This window comes from Lepidochelys kempii, chromosome 9 (assembly GCF_965140285.1).
Source record: "Lepidochelys kempii isolate rLepKem1 chromosome 9, rLepKem1.hap1, whole genome shotgun sequence".
Classification (NCBI taxonomy): Eukaryota; Metazoa; Chordata; order Testudines; family Cheloniidae; genus Lepidochelys; species Lepidochelys kempii.
This window is the reverse complement of record NC_136388.1, coordinates 55,515,411-55,536,647: the sequence shown is the minus strand read 5'-3', so window position 1 is coordinate 55,536,647 and position 21,237 is coordinate 55,515,411. Positions and strand designations below refer to the sequence as shown.

The window sequence follows — 21,237 nt, the reverse complement described above, 5'->3', positions numbered from 1 at the left end:
ACTTGGTGCCGTGGGCCCAGCCCGGCGCCTCGGCTGCAGCGGGTGAGGGGTGACGGGGCTGGGGGTGCCCCGAGTCCCGGTCCCGGCCCGGCCCGGCATGCAACTTACTCCGGCCGGTGCCCTGCTAGCTCTCTCTGCTGGAGAAGCCCCGAAACGCTCCTGGGAAAACTGCGAGGCACCTTCCCCGGTTGCTATATAGGGCGGGCGGCTGCCAATCCCAGCCACGCACGTCAGAGCCATGCCCCTTCCCTTCCAGGGCAGGCCTGGCCCTGCAACCGCAGCGCCGCCGGCAGGGCGCTGCCCGGTCGGGTCCAGAGGGGCAACCAGGCCTCAGGGGGAAGGAAGAGCTGGTCCCCGCTGCCGGACCTTGGCTCTCAGCCCGCCCGTCCCCTTGAGGGAGGCGGTAGGTCCTCAGCTGCCCTGAAGATCAGCATGATAACCTTCCTCTACCTCCCTCCCCATCTGCAAAGTAGGAAGAGGTGAGCTCAGCGGGTGTGACCCCCAATTAGCTGAGAGCCAGGAGTGTCCCCCCCAGAATTCCACTTCCCCACATTCTGACAGTCCAGTCAAACGTCAGGGTTGACCTGTCGTTTTGGAAAGTACAGGTACATCAGCTTAAGGGAAAAAGTCACTTTGATTTCTGGACCAGTGTCCCAGGGAATAGTTACAGTTCTAGAGCTGTACTGGTAAATTATACCACTATAGTTCTGCTGCTTTCCCTGTTTAGGCAAGCCCGTAGTGTTAATTCACTAATGTGTGGAGTGTGTTTTGAAAAGCAAAGACCCAAAGTGCTAATATAAGGTCTACATACTATTTTAGTACCTATGTTTCCTATGGCTCACCTTTTACATATAGCACTTTACACAACGTTATCTTTTGCTGCTTTGAACACTCTCACCCTACACTCTAAATAGCTAGCCTCTACTCAGTCACACCTGTCTTTAAAGCATACTTCTGTAAAATATCTGAACATTAATCTAAACAAGGATATAAAAATACATTTGCTTGGTACAGAGATTAACCTAGTGAGGAGGGCTTAAAACTAGGTTCACCGGGGGAAGGAGACCAAAGGCCTGAGGTAAGTGGGCAAACAGGATACCTGGAGGAAGCACAGGCAGGAACGTCTGTGAGGGGAGGGCTCATACCGAGAATGAGGGGCGATCAGCAGGTTATCTCAAGTGCCTATATACAAATGCACAAAGCCTTGGAAACAAGCAGGGAGAACTGGAGGTCCTGGTGAAGGCAAGGAATTATGACGTGATTGGAATAACAGAGACTTGGTGGGATAATTCACATAACTGGAGTACTGTCATGGATGGTTATAAACTGTTCTGGAAGGACAGGCAGGGCAGAAAAGGTGGAGGAGTAGCACTGTATGTAAGGGAGCAGTATGACTGCTCAGAGCTCCGGTATGAAACTGTAGAAAAACCTGAGTGTCTCTAGATTAAGTTTAGAAGTGTGAGCAACAAGAGTGATGTAGTGGTGGGAGTCTGCTATAGACCACTGGACCAGGGGGATGAGGTGGATGAGGCTTTCTTCCAGCAACTCGCAGAAGCTACTAGATCGCCCATGAGAACCAGGACGTGCGACTTCAATCACCCTGATATCTGCTGGGAGAGCACTACAGCTGTGCACAGACAATCCAGGAAGTTTTTGGAAAATGTAGGGGACAATTTCCTGGTGTAAGTGCTGGAGGAGCCAACTAGGGGGAGAGCGTTTCTTGACCTGCTGCTCACAAACCGGGAAGAAATAGTAGGGGAAACAAAAGTGGATGGGAACCTGGGAGTTGGTCGAGTTCAGGATCCTGACACAGGGAAGAAAGGTAAGCAGCAGAATACGGACCCTGAACTTTAGGAAAGCAGACTTCGACTCACTCAGGGAACAGATGGGTAGGATCCCCTGGGGGAATAACATGAGGGGGAAAGGAGTCCAGGAGAGCTGGCTGTATTTCAAAGAATCCCTATTGAGGTTATAGGGACAAACCATCCCAATGTGTCAAAAGACTAGTAAATATGGCAGGCGACCAGCTTGGCTTAACAGTGAAATCCTTGCGGATCTTAAACATAAAAAAGAAGCTTACAAGAAGTGGAAGATTGGACAAATGACCAGGGAAGAGTATAAAAATGTTGCTCGGGCATGTAGGGCCAAATCGCACCTGGAGCTGTAGCTAGCAAGAGATGTTAAGAGTAACAAGAAGGGTTTCTTCAGGTATGTTGGCAACAAGAAGAAAGTCAAGAAAAGTGTGGGCCCCTTACTGAATGAGGGAGGCAACCTAGTGACAGAGGATGTGGAAAAAGCTAATGTACTCAATGCTTTTTTTGCCTCTGTCTTCACGAACAAGGTCAGCTCCCAGACTGCTGCGCTGCGCAACACAGCATGGGGAGTAGGTGGCCAGCCCTCTGTGGAGAAAGAAGTGGTTAGGGACTGTTTAGAAAAGCTGGACGTGCACAAGTCCATGGGGCTGGATGCGTTGCATCCGAGAGTACTAAAGGAATTGGCGGCTGTGATTGCAGAGCCATTGGCCATTATCTTTGAAAACATGGCAATCCGGGGAAGTCCTGGACGACTGGAAAAAGGCTAATGTAGTGCCAATCTTTAAAAAAGGGAAGAAGGAGGATCCTGGGAACTACAGACCAGTCAGCCTCACCTCAGTCCCTGGAAAAATCATGGAGCAGGTCCTCAAGGAATCAATCCTGAAGCACTTACACGAGAGGAAAGTGATCAGGAACAGTCAGCATGGATTCACCAAGGGCAAGTCTTGCCTGACTAATCTAATTGCCTTCTATGACGAGATAACTGGCTCTGTGGATGAAGGGAAAGCAGTGGACGTGTTGTTCCTTGATTTTAGCAAAGCTTTTGACACGGTCTCGCACAGTATTCTTGTCAGCAAGTTAAAGAAGTATGGGCTGGATGAATGCACTATAAGGTGGGTAGAAAGTTGGCTAGATTGTCCGGCTCAATGGGTAGTGATCAATGGCTCCATGTCTGGATGGCAGCCGGTATCAAGTGGAGTGCCCCAAGGGTCGGTCCTGGGGCCGGTTTTGTTCAATATCTTCATAAATGATCTGGAGGATGGTGTGGATTGCACTCTCAGCAAATTTGCGGATGATACTAAACTAGGAGGAGTGGTAGATACGGTGGCAGTTAGGGATAGGATACAGAGGGACCTAGACAAATTGGAGGATTGGGCCAAAAGAAATCTGATGAGGTTCAATAAGGATAAGTGCAGGGTCCTGCACTTAGGATGGAAGAATCCAATGCACCGCTACAGACTAGGGACCCAAAGGCTAGGCAGCAGTTCTGCGGAAAAGGACCTAGGGGTGACAGTGAACAAGCTGGATATGAGTCAGCAGTATGCCCTTGTTGCCAAGAAGGCCAATGGCATTTTGGGATGTATAAGTAGGGGCATCTTATACTTATGATGCCTAGGGGGTCATCTAGTCCAACCCCCTGCTCAAAGCAGGACCAATCCCCAATTAAATCATCCCAGCCAGGGCTTTGGTCAAGCCTGACCTTAAAAACTTCTAAGGAAGGAGATTGTACCACCTCCCTAGGTAACGCATTCCAGTGTTTCACCACCCTCCTAGTGAAAAAGTTTTTCCTAATATCCAACCTAAACCTCCCACACTGCAACTTGAGACCATTACTCCTTGTCCTGTCCTCTTCTACCACTGAGAATAGTCTAGAACCATCCTCTCTGGAACCACCTCTCAGGTAGTTGAAAGCAGCTATCAAATCCCCCCTCATTCTTCTCTTCTGCAGACTAAACAATCCCAGTTCCCTCAGCCTCTCCTCATAACTCATGTGTTCCAGACCCCTAATCATTTTTGTTGCCCTTCGCTGGACTCTCTCCAATTTATCCACAGCCTTCTTGTAGTGTGGGGCCCAAAACTGGACACAGTACTCCAAATGAGGCCTCACCAATGTCGAATAGAGGGGAACGATCACGTCCCTCAATCTGCTGGCTATGCCCCTACTTATACATCCCCAAATGCCATTGGCCTTCTTGGCAACAAGGGCATACTGCTGACTCATATCCAGCTTGTTCTCTGTCACCCCTAGGTCCTTTTCCGCAGAACTGCTGCCTAGCCATTGGGTCCCTAGTCTGTAGCGGTGCATTGGATTCTTCCATCCTAAGTGCAGGACCCTGCACTTATCCTTATTGAACCTCATCAGATTTCTTTTGGCCCAATCCTCCAATTTGTCTAGGTCCCTCTGTAGCCTATCCCTACCTGCCACCATATCTACCACTCCTCCTAGTTTAGTATCATCCGCAAATTTGCTGAGAGTGCAATCCACACCATCCTCCAGATCATTTATGAAGATATTGAACAAAACCGGCCCCAGGACCGACCCTTGGGGCACTCCACTTGATACCGGCTGCCATCCAGACATGGAGCCATTGATCACTACCCATTGAGCCGGACAATCTAGCCAACTTTCTACCCACCTTATAGTGCATTCATCCAGCCCATACTTCTTTAACTTGCTGACAAGAATACTGTGCGAGACCGTGTCAAAAGCTTTGCTAAAGTCAAGAAACAATACATCCACTGCTTTCCCTTCATCCACAAAACCAGTAATCTCATCATAGAAGGCGATTAGATTAGTCAGGCATGACCTTCCCTTGGTGAATCCATGCTGACTGTTCCTGATCACTTTCCTCTCGTGTAAGTGCTTCAGGATTGATTCCTTGAGGACCTGCTCCATGATTTTTCCAGGGATTGAGGTGAGGCTGACTGGTCTGTAGTTCCCAGGATCCTCCTTCTTCCCTTTTTTAAAGATTGGCACTACATTAGCCTTTTTCCAGTCATCTGGGACTTCCCCCGTTCGCCACGAGTTTTCAAAGATAATGGCCAATGGCTCTGCAATCACAGCCGCCAATTCCTTTAGCACTCTCGGATGCAACTCGTCCGGCCCCATGGACTTGTGCACGTCCAGCTTTCCTAAATAGTCCCTAACCACCTCTTTCTCCACAGAGGGCTGGCCACCTACTCCCCATGCTGTGTTGCGCAGCGCAGCAGTCTGGGAGCTGACCTTGTTCGTGAAGACAGAGGCAAAAAAAGCATTGAGTACATTAGCTTTTTCCACATCCTCTGTCACTAGGTTGCCTCCCTCATTCAGTAAGGGGCCCACACTTTCCTTGAGTTTCTTCTTGTTGCCAACATACCTGAAGAAACCCTTCTTGTTACTCTTGACATCTCTTGCTAGCTGCAGCTCCAGGTGCGATTTTGCCCTCCTGATTTCATTCCTACATGCCCGAGCAATATTTTTATACTCTTCCCTGGTCATATGTCCAACCTTCCACTTCTTGTAAGCTTCTTTTTTATGTTTAAGATCCGCTAGGATTTCACCATTAAGCCAAGCTGGTCATTGTATATTTAATACTAATATAAATGCTGGAGGCAAAGCAGGGTTTGGGGTGGAGGGTGACAGCTTGCGCTCCCATGTAATAACCTCGTGACCCCCTGAGGGGTCCCGACCCCCAGTTTGAGAACCCCTGCATTAGGGCATCTAGGTCATCCCCTGGAAGCTAAAAGCAATAAACTTTCATATGCGTCAGCACACAGTATATATCCACTGGTCCTCCCACGAGCACATTTTCACTTCTGCTGTTGTATGTGGCAGAGGCAAGGTCCATGCAGCTGGCCTGACACAGCACAAGTCCCAGGCAAAACAGAGAAACCCTCCTCACCATTTCAGATTCAGTTATAGTTTAAGGTGCAACCAAAAATCAACCATATGTAAAATCTCTGGCCCTATTCCCTTCATACAACTAAGCAGCATCTAAACACTACACTAATATTAAACAAGGCAGTTCTAGTGTCTCCCTGGCCTGGTTTCCAGGAAGCTGGACCCACATCCTCAACTTTTTAGGCTCCTAGCTTCCACTGATTTAAATGGGAGTTATGGGCCTAAATACCTTTGAGCATCAGAGCCTTATTTCCATCCATTTTCTCTGTGAAGAGACAAGCCCTTTTTAAGGCTCTGAGTGCAACTAGCTTCAGCTACACCCAATTAGCTCTTGTGCAGGTAGGAAGCCTAGCGTTGCCCAGGTTACCCTCAGCGCAGAGAGGCACTGCCAGATGAAATCCCAGTCTGGAAACCCCTACTGGGATTTATCTTCCTTTCCCCAAATCTCCATCTCATTGTCTGGCTCAATAGGGCATTCCTTAGGGATATACTGCATCATATCAGTGATGGGGGTCCACATACACCTATCACATTGTAGTTATCCACATGAAGTTACAGGCTCTCAGACATTACAGGTTTGTGGATCTCCTTCCAACATCCCCTCAACAACTGTATCCTTCGGGAATCCTCAAGTAGCTTGGCTTTTTTACCATATGGCTCCAGCTACAGAACAGCGACACACAGCATGTGCCACCAGGCTTTGTGGCAGAGGAGGTTCTGGAAGGGTCTATCACTGCCTCCACTTCTGGAGTGCAGATTTCTGTTGGGGAGAAAACCTGTCACAGGCTGTTCTCCTCATAAGTATAAAAGCTTCCATAGAGGGAGACAGCCTGTCATCACCGATTCCTCACACACACACACCCAAGTGGTATAGAGATTTCCTGTGGGAGGATAAAGAGAAAAAGCTTCAGGGATGCTCTGAGGCCTGTTGTGACCTGGTTCCCTGTCCTCCCACTGCAACCACACCAGTGGGAGCAACCTGTCATGGTCACTTCCCTTCCCTCCACAGAGTTCTTGAAGGGTTGTTTAGAGCCTGCTCTTCTCATCATTCCCTGTCAGGGTGACCACACATTGAAAACAAGAAAACAGGCCATCTGTCATGAAGGCATGTATAGGGTGGGTTTGGTAAGGCCTAGCAAGGAGAGCTGAGGCATCAGGGGAGAAGAGGGTGCTCGGCTCATCATGACAAGCAATGCCCAACCTCTCCTTTTCCTGGTACCCTGTGGATTTGGCTGTGTAAAGAGAGGGAGACTGGCTTGAGGATTAGTGAGAAGAAGAGCCGACAACCAGGCATCATGGGAAAGATGTTAACGTGACAAGTGGACCAGTTCTTGATAAGAACATATGCTCCAGCAAACTATCATCAGTTTCCCTGGCTCAGCTGCAGGCAGTTCCTGCTTACGGCCAAGCTGAAGGAATGCACAGAAATTGCCACAAAACAGAAACCCTCAGGGACATTGGGTCAGGCCCTAAAAACAGGACATGTCACGACATTCTGAGAATGGAGAACTGGGGAGAAAGAAGCCTCTCTGAGTCCTGCTCTCCTTAGGAACAGAGATTTCTAGGCAGGGAAAAACTTGTGGCCCCTCAACTTCTGGTGCAAAGATGCTGGTCTTTCATGGCGCATTCACCCTCGGACAACCTGGGATTTTGTTGCGGAGGGCAACAAAAATGATTAGGGGGCTGGAGCACATGACTTATGAGGAGAGGCTGAGGGAACTGGAATTATTTAGTCTGCAGAAGAGAAGAATGAGGCGGGATCTGATAGCTGCTTTCAACTACCTGAAAGGGGGTTCCAAAGAGGATGGACCTAGACTGTTCTCAGGTGGTAGCAGATGACAGAACAAGGAGTAATGTTCTCAAGTTGCAGTGGGGGAGGTTTAGATTGGATATTAGGAAAAACTTTTTCACTAGGAGGGTGGTGAAGCACTGGAATGGGTTACCTAAGGATGTGGAGGAATCTCCTTCTTTTGAGGTTCTTAAGGTCAGGCTTGAGAAAGTCCTGGCTAGGACGGTTTAGTTGGGGATTGGTCCTGCCTTGAGCAGGTGGTTGGACTAGATGACCTCCTGAGGTCCCTTCCAACCCTGATATTCTATGATCTTTCCAGGGTCTTTTCAATTGTTTTCTGGTGTTGCAAGGGATGCATACTCTATTTTGCAGCCAGGAACTGCAGGTCTTGTTTTGAACTCAACCCAAATGAGCTAAAAAATAAAAAAGTGTTGAATATGAATGTATGATTCATTATATCTTAAGATTTCTAAAATGTAACGAGTAAGTACCCATCTTGTGCTCTGGGTGCTTATCCCACACACTGAAATCACAAAATAATGCAAGAGAACTGCCCAGAAATAGATCTACCTCAGTTGCATTAGAGAAGAGAAAAAAAGATGGGCTTTGCAGCATGCTCAAAAGGTTAACAAATCTAGGCTCTACAGCACAGTTTCTCAAAGGTATTTAGGCTCCTAACTTCAATTGATTTCAATGGATGTTAGGATCCTAAATACCTTTGAGGATCTGGGCCCAGCAGACCAAGGAGGGAAGTGAGTTCCAAAACAGAGGACTAGTCATAAAGAGCACCTTGCAAGTTCCCTCTCGTTTATATTGAAGGAGTTCCAGCTTTACCAGCTCTGCTGATCTCGATTTTGGCAGTACTAAGGCTGCGTTAGAAAGTACTTGTTTATTTCTTTTAGGCAGACTACTGTTTTAAAAGAAGGTGGAAGGAAAACTCAGAATGAAAGCCTTACACAAGTCAGAGCATACGGAAACTCTCCCATAAGCAAAGCAAGTTACTCCATGGAGCCAATAATTTGGCATGTTTTCATAGTATACACTCAGATATAAATATTGTTTATCCCTGAAGAAAACCTTTGATAAGGTTGTAATAATGAAGATCACTGGGGGGGGGGAGAGGAAGAAGAGAGAGAAAAAAGTAGTTTGCTGTAAAAAGTGACTCAGAGTGGCATAACAGCATTCTATGCTTCCTATGTCAATGACTTCCAGACCAAATTTGCATCATTTACAACTAGATAGGAAAGAAGTTCTCACGGAGATCTAGAAGTGAAGCTGTGTTCCTTTTGATTCATACATCATCACCAGTAATAAAGATTCCATTGGCCAAATTCTGCCATAGGTTACACCTACGCAACCCCACTGTCTTCAGTTGTCCACTGTCTACACTTGAGTGAAGGGGCAGGTTTGTATCCCTAAATGGTGCTCCTGTTGAAAAGAAAAGCATCCATACCTAGTATGAATGAATAGCCTAATCCTAACCAAGTAGCTTTATAAAGAAGTTCCCTTGCCATAGTAAGAAAGCTGACCAAAGAGTCTGAGATCAGGGTGAATTTATGAGACTGTTTAACCTGACTGGGCTTCTCTGTCAGAAGTCTGTTTATTGATTACTTTACTTTCTGGGCACGTTGACACTAAAATGATGTATCTATCAGCCTATAAGCAATGCAGTGTACTTCTTATAGTATCACTGAATGCTCCACAGAAAAGGCCAAGCAAAATAGGTTTGAAAAATGAAAGTAACGTATTGGTTTAGAAAGAGTTCTAAAGTGAGCAGGATAGATAAGAGCAACCCCCCCCCCCTGCAGAAAGAGAAACTGCAGCAGGTTGGAGAGTAGGTGGTCATGATTTACCTATGGTAAAGTGAGAGGAAGCACTGTGTAGTGGTCTGACTAAGTGGGGGATTTTTTTAGTGTTCTGCATTAATATGGCATGTGCCTCTTTCCCCTATGTGTTTAACGAGGTGGTGGGAGAGGGTGTTCGTTGTTGCAAAGGGCCAGGTGTGACTACACATAGCAGTCTGGACCCTGGACAACAGCCAGGACACTGTGGAATTTGGTAACCAGTGTGACCTAGAGTCCCACCCCATCTTGGGAGCTAGTCAGTTCTGGCCAGTGGGAGGACAAAGGGCTGAGGAGAGAGGGCCCCAATGATCTGACCAGCTGGTTCTGGCCAGTGGGAACAAAGGATAGAAGAGAGGGCCCTGGACGGGTGATCTGTTTGCCCAGGACTGAAGATAAAGGATGGAGGAGGGGCTGTTGGGAAGGTGATATATATAGGATGATCGACTGGAAGGACGTGGCTTCTGGACTAAGGCAAAGGGCAGCCTGAGCCACTTGGATGCTGGACAGACCCAGATGGACAGTGCTGGGACTTCCTAGGCTTGAGGGCCCTGAGAACTTTTTGTGCTGTGTCCAGACGTACAGTAAACCCTTCTGTTTTACGCTGGCAATCTAGAGATCGGGGTTGCATTGCTCCCTCTGAATGTGGAGGTCCTGGGGGCCCAGAGCAAATAGACTCCCTGAGGAGAGTCATGGAGACAGACAGGTGTGCTGAAGGCTCAGAGAGGTGAGGTTCCAGGAGGCGGTGGAGCTCAGGGCTTAACCCCCAAGAGAGAAAGTGACTCCCAACAAGTGCTGTCACACACTGAAGGGGGTTCCTCCCAGGGAATGTACAGAGCCGAGAGTGCATGGGTCCTGTGAGACTATGACAAGTGGTTAATGCAGAAGGCAAAGTCAGGAAACATGAACTCCATTTCCAACACTGCCATGTCTTGCTGTGTTGGCTTGGGAAAGGCTCAACATCTGTGTCTCAGTTTCACCAGCTATAAAAAGGAGAAGACAAGGATTATCTACCTCACAGATTGTGATTTAATTGCAGGTTGTACAGCACTCTGTTCTTTGGATGGAAGATACCATAGAAGAACAGTTATTATATGTGGCTAGAGAGAGAGAGAAAGCGGAGAGCTTGCAAAACCAAGCCCATTCTAAATGGATTTACAAAGCAAGAGAAAGCAGCAGGCGCTTGTGTGAGATAGTCCTGCTATTTAATGCAAGAGAGCAATCTGGCTGCTGTTTTGTATTAACCAAGGATTTGGGAAGACCAAAGCAGAAACTGCTAGAGTTAAAATGGGGTGTAATTAAATACAAGTAAGGATTTCAGCACAGGGATGACTCTCAAGTAGCGTTTTCTAGCAATATTCCAGAGATGTTAATAGGCAGACTTATGAATCAGGGAGATATGGAAAAAGATTGCCATGCCTAAGGAAAACTCCAGGATTCTGGTCTGTATTAAGGGGAAATGTTTGTCAAACATAAGGGACAAAGAAAGGAAGCATTCGTTTGTGGAAAGTTATATTGCTTCACTTTAAGTTAAGAGCTGATTGAGTCAAGAATGGGAGAAGAAGCTTTCAGAAAATGAGTCACATGAAGTCTAGATTTAAGTTTCAACTGGATAGGAGTAATGGCATAGGGTAGCAGGAAGGGGAAGAAAGTCACAGAAATTCAAGAAAATTGAAGTTTATGCTATTAAACTTCCCATTATGTTTGCTGTTTTCTGCAGATTACATTTTGCCCTTTAAAAAATACTGTTTTAGCTGTTCATCTTGCAAAGAGACCCTTTGTAATGGAGCTGCGCTATTGTTCTTCTTTCTGTTAAGCCAACACTGCAGAAAAACCATCTCCAGACAATAATTAGCAGAAAAGTGTGTTGCAAAGCGTAAATGGTGGCTTGCATTTTTAAGCAACAGTTCCCCAAGAAATTAATATTGGACTGATATCACAGAACAAAACATGATCTTTCTGCTCAACATCCACCACTTATTTCCACTTTCTCAGTTTCTGGGATAGTTTATTCATTAAGAATATAAGAGCGGCCATACTGGGTCAGACCAAAGGTACATCTAGCCCAGTATCCTGTCTTCCGATAGAGGCCGATGCCAGGTGCCCCAGAGGGAATGAACAGAACAGGCAATCAAGTGATACTTCCAAATGGGATTTGTATCTCATTCTGCATTGGCTGGTAGACTGACATTCCTTGTCCATTCAACCTTGCAGTGTTTCTTGTTTCCCAATTTCCCCTCCTCTAGCAATTGCAATTTAGAATGAACATGTGGCACTTTTTTGTATGCTGTTGCCAGAAGGTGCAGTAAATATCATGTAGCATGAGAATACTAGGGTCTCACAGCCTGTGCCTTTTCTTCTGGAGGCTATCTCCTAGCACAGATCTGGGGAGTGAAAAACAGGGTCCATATCTTAGCTTGGGGTCTCCCAATGTGCTGTCTGATACACATAATGTACAAGCACCCCTTGCTGATGCTTTACAGAGCAGACTGATCTAAAAGGACCAGTTTACAGCATTTTTAAAAGACCATAACACTCCCTCCCCCACTGACTTGATTTAGGTAAGTAATTATGAGCAACCACTGCAATAAACTGTGAAAGAGTAAAGAAAAATGTCAAGAGATTACAGAAAGACATCCCAGATGGACAAGGAGAAGGGAGCAAGGACAAAGAGTTAACTCCACAGTGGAAGGAACAGTAGAAAGCAACCCACTACAAAGGAGTGATTAGATAGGTATTGAGGATTTAAATGTGGAAATTGTGATTAGAGAGAGGCAAAGAGTCCTGTGGCACCTTATAGACTAACAGACGTATTGGAGCATAAGCTTTCATGGGTGAATACCCTCTTAATCGGATGCATGTAGTGGAAATTTCCAGAGGCAGGTATAAATATGCAAGCAAGAATCAGGCTAGGGATAACAAGGTTAGTTCAGTCAGGGAGGATGAGGCCCTCTTCTAGCAGTTGAGGTGTGAACACCAAGGGAAGAGAAACTGCTTTTGTAGTTGGCTAGCCATTCACAGTCTTTGTTTAATCCTGAGCTGATGGTGTCAAATTTGCAAATGAACTGAAGCTCATGGTTCAACCACCATTCCAGAGGACATGCTTATATGCTGATGATGGGTTCTGCTTGATAACGATCCAAAGCAGTGCGGACTGACTGACGCATGTTCATTTTCATCATTTGAGTCAGATACCATCAGCAGAAGGACAGGTTTCAGAGTAACAGCCGTGTTAGTCTGTATTCGCAAAAAGAAAAGGAGTACTTGTGGCACCTTAGAGACTAACCAATTTATTAGAACATAAGCTTTCGTGAGCTGCAGCTCACTTCATCAGATGCATATCGTGGAAACTGCAGCAGACTTTATATATACACAGAGAATATGAACCAATACCTCCTCCCACCCCACTGTCCTGCTGGTAATAGCTTATCTAAAGTGATCATCAGGTGGGCCATTTCCAGTACAAATCCAGGTTTTCTCACCCTCCACCCCCCCACACAAATTCACTCTCCTGCTGGTGATAGCCCATCCAAAGTGACAACTCTTTACACAATGTGCATGACAATCAAGTTGGGCTATTTCCTGCACAAATCCAGGTTTTCTCACATCCCCCCCACCCCCATACACACACAAACTCACTCTCCTGCTGGTAATAGCTCATCCAAACTGACCACTTTTCAAGTTTAAATCCAAGTTAAACCAGAACATCTGGGGGGGGGGGTAGGAAAAAACAAGAGGAAACAGGCTACCTTGCATAATGACTTAGCCACTCCAAGTCTCTATTTAAGCCTAAATTAATAGTATCCAATTTGCAAATGAATTCCAATTCAGCAGTTTCTCGCTGGAGTCTGGATTTGAAGTTTTTTTGTTTTAAGATAGCGACCTTCATGTCTGTGATCGCGTGACCAGAGAGATTGAAGTGTTCTCCGACTGGTTTATGAATGTTATAATTCTTGACATCTGATTTGTGTCCATTTATTCTTTTACGTAGAGACTGTCCAGTTTGACCAATGTACATGGCAGAGGGGCATTGCTGGCACATGATGGCATATATCACATTGGTGGATGTGCAGGTGAACGAGCCTCTGATAGTGTGGCTGATGTTATTAGGCCCTGTGATGGTGTCCCCTGAATAGATATGTGGACACAATTGGCAACGGGCTTTATTGCAACTTGGATTTAAACTTGGAGAGTGGTCAGTTTGGATGAGCTATTACCAGCAGGAGAGTGAGTTTGTGTGTGTATGGGGGTGGGGGGGATGTGAGAAAACCTGGATTTGTGCAGGAAATAGCCCAACTTGATTGTCATGCACATTGTGTAAAGAGTTGTCACTTTGGATGGGCTATCACCAGCAGGAGAGTGAATTTGTGGGGGGGGGGTGGAGGGTGAGAAAACCTGGATTTGTGCTGGAAATGTCCCACCTGATGATCACTTTAGATAAGCTATTACCAGCAGGACAGTGGGGTGGGAGGAGGTGTTGGTTCATATTCTCTGTGTATATATAAAGTCTGCTGCAGTTTCCACGATATGCATCTGATGAAGTGAGCTGTAGCTCACGAAAGCTTATGCTCTAATAAATTGGTTAGTCTCTAAGGTGCCACAAGTACTCCTTTTCCATCAGCAGAAGGTTGATTTTCTTTTTTTGTGTTTCAGGTTCTGTAGTTTCCACATCAGAGTGTTGCTCTTTTAAGACTTCTAAAAGCATGCTCCACATCTTGTCCCTCTCGGATTTTGGACAGCACTTCAGAGTCTTAAACCTTGGGTCGAGTGCTGTAGCTATTTTTAGAAATCTCACATCGGTACTTCTTTGCGTTTTGTCAAATCTACTGTGAAAGTGTTCTTAAAACGAACATGTGCTGGGTCATCATCCGAGACTGCTATGACATGAAATATATGCAGAATGCGGGTAAAACGGAGCAGGAGACATACAATTCTCCCTCCAAGGAGTACAATCACAAATTTAATTGACACATTTTTTAATGAGCATCATCAGCATGGAAGCATATCCTCTGGAATGGTGGCTGAAGCATGGAAGGGGCATATGAATGTTTAGCATATCTGGCTTGTAAACACCTTACAACGCCAGCTACAAAAGTGTCATGTGAACATCTGTTCTCACTTTCAGGTGACATTGTTGTGACGCTCTGTGCCTTGGGGGGATGCCCCACACCCCCATGTTCATCTTTATAAAATGATTGTGTGGTATCCAATGCAAAGTTTGTCATGTTGGGTGTTTTCGGAAGACTCATAATGCACTGAGCATGGTTATTATAGTGATGTTATAGTAATTGTTACAGTAATGTTATAGTAAGGTTATAGGTTATAATTTCATGTATATAATTATGAGGCTAAAAATGTATCCTCATGGCTTAAAGCAAGCCCATGCAAAAACTCTTGAAGAACAAAGAGGCAGTTCACACCTTGTCAGGGCATGGATGGGACAAACCCAGCCCAGCCTCACAGGAACAATGGACACTGGCTTAGGCAGCAACAAAAATAATCTGTTAGAGCCTTCAGGGAGTCACCCACTTCCTTTGGGCAGTTTGGGACTGTGATGAGGTAATGCTCACCTGACTCTGAAGGGGCGGAGTGGGGCAAAGCCAAGAGGAAAGAAAGGATATGATAAAAGGGAGAGACATTTTGCCATGCTCCCTCTCTTCCACCTACATCTACAGACACCACCACCACCAAGCAACTGAAATGCTGATCAAAGAGGAGAGCTGACTGAAAAGCCAGCCTGTGGTGAGAAGCATCTAGGTTTGTAAGGACATTGAAAGTGTTAAGATCAGCTTAGAATGCGTTTTGCTTTTATTTCATTTGACCAAATCTGATTTGTTATGCTTTGACTTATAATCATTTAAATCTACCTTTATAGTTAATAAATCTGTTTGTTTATTCTACCTGAAGCAGTGCATGTTGTTTGCAGTGTGTCAGAGACTCCCCTGGGGAGAACAAGCCTGGTACATATCAATTTCTTTGTTACATTGATGAAATTATATAAACTTGCAGCGACCAGCAGGCATAACTGAACACTGCAAGATGGAGGTTCCCAGGGTTGTGTCTGGGACTGGAGATATTGGCTAATGTCATTTGCTTGCAAGTAGCTGGGAGCAGCTTACATGCCAGAGGCTGTTCATGAACAGCCCAGGAGTGGGGATCCTCACAGCAGAGCGGGGTAAGGCTGGCTCCCAGAGTCAAGGATTGGAGGGGCCTAGCAGATCACCGGTCCAGATAACACCAGAGGGGAACGTGACAATTGTAAATAAGAAGCAGGCAGCAGTATCTCCCGTCAATGTAAACAAACTTGTTTGTCTTAGCAATTGGCAGAATAAGACGTAGGACTGAGTGGACTTGTAGGCTCTAAAGTTTTACACTGTTTTGTTTTTGAGTGCAGTTATGTAACCAAAAAAAAAAAATCTGCATTTGTAAATTACACTTTCACAATAAAGAGATTGCATTTCAGTACTTGTATGGGGTGAACTGAAAAATACTATTTCTTTTGTTTATCAATTTTACCATGCATATATTTTTAATAAAAAATAATAATATAAAGTGAGCACTATGCACTTTGTATTCTGTGTTGTAATTGAAATCAATATTGAATATGTAGAAAAACATCCACAAATATTTAATACATTTCAATTGGTATTCTATTATTATAAGTGCAATTAATCACGATTAATTTTTTGAGTTAATCCTGTGAGTTAACTGTGATTAATTGGCAGCCTTAATAATATTGTATCCAGTTTTGCCACTTCTTCAGATTTTGTTGCAAGTCTCAAAAATATTTGATGTTTTCCTTAAAGCCCCAGCTCCTGGAGTCATGTGATTACATGAGAACCTCAGCTGCTTGTGTTGTTAAGTTTCTGGCTGTCTTGGTTATAGAGAAAAGCTTGAAAGTATGAACTGTAAAAGCTCAAACATCAGAAGGCAGTTATAAGCACAATGTTGTCCTGCTCCATATATAGGGCTCCTCGGTGCAATACAAATAATAATAAACAACAGTCTCCTGGATGTGGTGTTCTGTCCCATTCAGTGGCACTGAGACACAAAGAGCAAGAGAGAGAAAAAGGAGTTTGCTCTACAGCCTTAGCTAACAAGCAGTTGGCTTTTAGCTCACGTAGTAAGCTCCAGAGGTTCCAGGTTCGATCCTGACGACCGGGGTCTGTCGACATTACACATGCACGAGGGGGCTCACTATATCCACAGACAAACACTAATTCCTAATCTCTACCAATCCAAAAAAGGGTTTCTCCATGTGTTAGATGCAGTTATATAATGGTACAGGGTGGATAAAAATCAATTATTTAAAAAAAAAAAAGATTTTTTTAAATGTGAATGGGATTTTTTTGATAAAATGCTTTTTGAGGAAAAAAACCTATCTAAAGATAGTTTTAATTAAGATACATTGTAGCTCAACGATATCTCATCATGGAATAGGGATTATAAATTCTAATTCTATAGTATGAGACAATATATTCATGGAATGTTTAAGAAAAGTTTTGTAAATGAATTCTAATAGGGACCCAATCTTATGGAGTACCACAGGCTTCTGTATAGATTATTTAGGTTAATCTTTCTATCTACCCAGTGGGACTCAGTGCTCATTCTACAAGATACCATCAGAGATGCTTAGTTTTGCTGTTGAAGAAAAAATCCACAATACAAAACGTCGTTGTTTTAGTTAAATAAAACAATTTAAATGTCTGTCTGATGATGTTCTCCTCCTAATACAGCACGGCAAGAAAATCCTCCAAATATTAATGATTAACCTGTTGAATTGGAGATAGTTCACCTCCCAATGACTTCATAAATATCTGCTTCAGTTACCTTTGGGAAATGAAATAATCAAACAATCATTCATTTTCTGATACAGCTGTAAAACTAATCTGAAAAGTTTTCAAAATAAATCACTTTAAAAATGTATAGTGTGTACCTTCTAAAAATGAAACCTATGTCTATCTCTGAATTGTGAAGAATATGAATTAAGGTTATAACAACCAACAAGAATGCACTTTTATGTAGAAATCCATGATTAAATTGAGTCTTCCTGACTAGTGACTTAAATCAAATTTGATTTAAATCTAATCCACCCTGTTATGGCAATCTAAACTGGCAGTAAAGAAACCAGACTGACTCTCTCTCCCAAAGCTGCAAGGCCCCTCTAAGCTAGCTGTGGTGGAAGAGAGAAAGCTTTGAGTACAGCTAGTCACACTATTTGTTATCAATAACATTTGTTATGGATTGAGGTTAGTGACTCGTTCCTCATCTTCTTCAAATGTATGTATTCACCATACAAGTTGGAATTTATAAATAATTTTTCAGCTTGTGTTACTAACTGTTCACTTTGACTAGTCATTATTTCCGGTCACCCGCACAGCACTCTGTATTGCAGGGGTCTCAAACTCAATTTGCCTTAGGGCAAGTGCCAGTCCTCAAATCCTCCCAGCGGGCCAATAATGTCACTGAAGATGGTGTTCAGAAAAGAAAACATTTACACTGTATTTTTTATTTTGAATTTCTTAGAAATAATAAAGCTGTCATACAACTTTATACAATTCTTCACCTGCCAAAGAGTTTTTAGTGTTTGCCTGACATCAATTTGTTGATGTTTGGCCTCTGTGACTGCAGTTGAAACCTTCAGGATTGCAGCAAGGTGTGCATCAGATAGCTGTGTTCGGTATTTTGACTTGTTTATATTCATTATGGAAAAAAAATGATGCTGCCTCCATGGCTGACTCTGCCGGGCAACTAACGATGATATCTCTGTCCCTCTCCCCCAGCCAATGGGAGCTACGGGGGGCGGCGCCTACAACGGACATTGCGGCCAGCATGTCCCCACTGTGTCTCTCCTCCAGTCTCTACTCCACAGGCCGCAGTGGGGAGGTTCTCGGGCCGCAGATGCCCCACGGGCCGGGAGTTTGAGACCCCTGCTGTATTGTTTCTGCTCCCTGGTGGATAACTGAAACTTTTACTGCACTATGCATTGTGGGTTTTCAGACAACAGACAATCATTTTTTTTAAATTAAATACTCGGTAGCTGTCCTCATCCTTGTCACAGAATATCAGGGTTGGAAGGAACCTCAGGAGGTCATCTAGTCCAACCCCCTGCTCAGAGCAGGACCAATCCCCAACTAAATCATTTCAGCCAGGGCTTTGTCACACAGCCCAGTCAATGACAGCCCACTGCACTCAACACTTTAATCAGAAAATATTTATGAATCAGGTGTTTGTTTTTTTTTGTTTTTTTTTACTGTTTGGCCAGCTCTACTTTTAAGCAATGCACCAGTCCCTCCTCAGACTCGGAGATCCCCTCAAACACATGCCTCTACATAGTAACTGCTGAACTCTTAGTTGTGAGCCTGTAAGCATATGTAACAATAGGCCTAATGTAATTTGTACCTTAAATTTAAACATGCTATTTTCACTCTGCCAGGCCAGTGATATCCCCTTTCTCTGTGGCTTTTCGTTCAATAGTTGTTAAACAAGTTTGAGTCCAACTCTGTCTCTTACAAACAGAGATAAATACAAATCTGTACATAAGTGAGCAACTGAAACAATTAGGGCCTGATCTGAATAGGTGCAGAGCACCCCCAATTCCCTTTGAGGATAGCAGGGCTGGCTCAAAAAGGGTGTCCAGCCTGCAATCCCCCGGGGAGGGAGACGGACGGATAGACTCTCTCTCTCTCTTCTCCTTTGCGCTCCATACAGGACTGCCGCTGGGGCAAAGAGGAACACTGACAAATGCATTTAAGTAGTTCCTGGCACCTTCCTCTGTCCAGGTGTGCTCTGCTGCCCCAGTTAGGGCTTTCTCTGATCCCACCTCTGCAGCTGCTGCCTCACTGCTGCCTCTGTTAGGCCAATTCCTTCATCTGACTCCATCCCTTCCCTGCAACCTTATGTTACCTGCTGCATTCTCTCACCCTCCTCTCCTCATGCCCCCACAGCCTGTCCTTGCCATGCTGCTGCATCCTTGCCACATAGCCTCTCTTCTACCTAGAGCCTAAAATCAGGCTTGTCTTTAATTCATTGTAGAAGATGCATAGAATATACAGGTTTAATTCGAAGCACATGGGAGTGCATGGATGGTTATGTAGGAGGGGCCTCAATTGTGGGGAATTGCAGGTGGCCTGGAAGTGCTTGAACCAGCTCGAGCTAATGGATGTTGTGAATGCTCAGCCACCTGTCAGACACAGGCTTTTAATTAGAAGTTTCATACAAACCACTGCAAATTCTGTTAGAAAAGATGTGGAGAGACTGATATTAGCATAGGCCTCGCTCATGCAAGCTATTTACCCACACACCAAACCTACTCTGCCATTTGCTGAAAGCTGCTATGTGTGTTTGATGAAATCATGCCACTGGTCACATTAGTTCTATAAAAATAAGCTATTTCTACTTCACAAATATCGTTTACTATGTGAATATTCAAGATGGAGCCAAGCATCATCTTTCCTTTAAGTGTTTGATTACTGACATGCGTTTGAGATACCTGTGTCAATTTTGAGTGTGAAGGTACTATTACTGGGTAAAAAGAGAGTTGCAGAGAAACAATTCATAGAATATCAGGGTTGGAAGGGACCTCAGGAGGTCATCTAGTCCAACCCCCTGCTCAAAGCAGGACCAATCCCCAACTAAATCATCCCAGCCAGGGCTATAAGTCTACTACTTCAAGAAGAATCTGAGGTTGGTTTATAGCAAGTCTCCCTCCAAGACAATAATGACCAAAGAACTGACATGATTTCAACTCTTTCTTGTTAAGGTGTAGTGTTTAGTTACTGAGGAAATACCTTGCTAGATACATAGCTACTATGTAACAGCAGAATTTAGCTCGTGTATAAACAAGCCTAATTTCTGTGAATTTTGCATTCACTGATATTAAGTGCTGAAAGATGTGGACATGTGGTATACATATTGCTTCTGTGTATGTATGCTTCATTCTGACCACCACCTGCAAGACTTATAACATTCTTCCCCTAAGGGAGAGCAGAGCATCACTGGAAAACAAGTCCAGACATTGGACTTCTTACAACAGAGGGCAAAAATCTGGCCCTATTTCCACTTTTCACGCACAGATAACAAATCTGTTTTACTTTACAGTAATCCAGCAGCACTCTCTATCAAGAGATGTCCCCTCCACATTACCTCAGTATGAAACAATCAAGTAGGTGTATTTACACAAGGGGGGAGGGATAGCTCAGTGGTTTGAGCATTGGCCTGTTAAACCCAGGGTTGTGAGTTCAATCCTTAATGGGGCCATTTAGGGGTCATGGGCAAAAATTGGGGATTGGCCCTGCTTTGAGCAGGGGGTTGGACTAGATGACCTCCTGAGGTCCCTTCCAACCCTGATATTCTATGATTCTAAGTTTGATTTCTTTCAGCTACTGAACTAGTAGCCAAAATCCTCCTCCCCAGAACAATCTCTCCCCTGAAATTAACCTATAAACATCTTTCCCTTGGATTTCTTCTAGTGTTTCCTATTTTTGGAGATCTCCCAGCATCTTTCTCTTTCTACATTCAGTAACCCTCTAAGCTGGACATGGCTCCTTTCATCAGCCTTTGCTGTTGAATAAAGAGTGACAAATCACATGCTTCCACCAGAGGCAAAGCACGCTGCCTCAGCAATGTAATCAGTGTCTATGTATGCGGAGCGCGAGACCAATGTCAGCCCTACATGCTGCTGCTATTAGAACACAAGACCTAGTCCAGTGTTTCTCAAATGTGGCCACCATGGCCGCATGCGGCCACCAGAGGCTTTTCTTGCAGCCACAGCCTCCTGGGTGGTGACTGGAGGGGGGAGAGCAGTGGCCCTTCCTCCAGGGCCACCAGAAGTGGTTGGGTCCTGGCCCCATCTGGAGCCAGAAACACCGGAGGAGCAGGCAGCCGGTGTGAGTTCCCCACCTTCCTGGGGGC

At 44.8% G+C, this 21,237-nt stretch overlaps 1 protein-coding gene across 2 annotated transcripts in view; it reads right to left on the bottom strand.

The window, feature by feature from the left end:
- HDLBP (high density lipoprotein binding protein) overlaps positions 1-21,237 on the bottom strand; it is a 91,425-nt gene that overhangs the window by 55,821 nt on the left and 14,367 nt on the right. Inside the window, exon 1 of one of the 2 annotated variants that reach the window (XM_073360452.2) lies at positions 109-211. The exons of the other annotated variant lie outside the window; for it this stretch is intronic. The gene's annotated coding sequence lies outside the window, so the exon portion shown is untranslated. Of the gene's footprint in view, positions 1-108; positions 212-21,237 lie in introns of those variants that run through there. 2 annotated transcript variants of the gene reach the window in all.